Source organism: Pteropus medius, unplaced genomic scaffold (assembly GCF_902729225.1).
Source record: "Pteropus medius unplaced genomic scaffold, Ma_sr-lr_union100, whole genome shotgun sequence".
In the NCBI taxonomy this organism is placed as follows: domain Eukaryota; kingdom Metazoa; phylum Chordata; class Mammalia; order Chiroptera; family Pteropodidae; genus Pteropus; species Pteropus medius.
Window position 1 is genome coordinate 182,019 of NW_024355695.1, and position 1,430 is coordinate 183,448.

The following is a 1,430-nucleotide window of genomic DNA, read 5'->3' on the forward strand; positions in this document are numbered from 1 at the left end:
TTAAAACTCAGATGTGTGGTTAGTTATGGTGATGACCTTGGTTTTTCATGAGGTTCTGGATTTCCTCACTCACTGATGATTTTTGGTAAGTGGCTTGAAGGTGATGGCAAGAGGGAAGGTGAGTGTGGGAGATGTGTACCCATGCACATGTGAATGTATGTTAGAATGTGTTTGAAGAGAGTGGCTGCATATTCATCCATAGTAGTAGATGTCTGATGGACTGATTAAGGGGGAATTTCTTTAATCAAATAATGAGTCTTAGCAGAATTACAAGTATGCAAAATTTTGAGCAAAAAGGAGAAACTTTGGCACAGTCTATCACTGATATATGTGCCACAGATATCAATAGCTTAGGCCACTATTTTTATCGCTTTCATTATTTTTATTTTTATTGTACATATTCTTATTTGAATACATACTTACTGTAAAAAATAAAGCATACAGAAGAATATACAGTAAAAAAATTAAAGTCTACCTTCAATTTCTCTCCCAATCCCACTCCCTTCACCATTTGCAATGTCATGGATGGACCTAGAGGGTATTATGCTGAGTGAAATAAATTAGACAGAGAAAGTCAAATACCACATGATTTCACTTATATGCTGAATCTAAGGGAAAAAAAGAAACAAACTAAACAAAAATAGATTCATAGTGTTTATATTTTTCATTACATTTTTAAGTGAATTTCTATGTACAGAGTTAGGAGGAGGTCAATCCTTTCCAATTCAATAGGTCATGACATTTTACTTTTGGTTTCTGTAGTCAGGCTTCTGGAATGAGAAATCCTTTTCTTTTTGTGAGATGTGTGCGTGCGTGCATGTGTGTGTGTGTGTGTGTGTGTGTGTGTGTGCACGCAGCCTCTGTGTATTTGTGCATTTTTGGACAAATGTGTAAAAATTTTTTAGGTGAGTAACCCTTGGTTGACCTCACAGATTGCAAGATCTCGTCAGCTTATAATCCTTATTTTTTTTTTTAATTTTACACCTACATCACCTGGTCTTCCTAAGTGGTCTCCCATCCAAGTACTAACCATGCCCAACTCTACTTAGCTTCCGAGATCAGATGAGATCGGGCTTGTTCAGGGTAGCATGGCTGTAGACTTTAATAAATTTCTTAAAAGATGATTTTATGTACATTTTCCAAACCTGTGTCAATTGATAAAGTTAAATCTTCATGGGGTGAGGGGAGGAATGAGAGGTTGTTTCTATTTCAGTTGCAGTCACTGTAAACAATCATTTTATGGTTAGTACCTGCTATCTTTTGATTTCTCTGTGGCTGAACCTTTTAAACAAGACCTAAGGAAGCCCAGAGCTGCCCTTTGCTCTCCAGAGTTTGTTCAGTGGTTCTAAAATGATCTTTTGAGTGAAGGGAAGTAATCACAACTACAGGTTCATCATAATTTTTTTTTTTTAGCATTCTTTGGCTGAATA

General features: G+C 36.2%; 1 pseudogene; it reads right to left on the reverse strand.

Annotated features, from left to right (window-relative positions):
• Positions 1-981: 981 nt before the first annotated feature.
• Positions 982-1,100, reverse strand: LOC120599892 (uncharacterized; annotated as a pseudogene).
• Between the last annotated feature and the right edge of the window lie 330 nt (positions 1,101-1,430).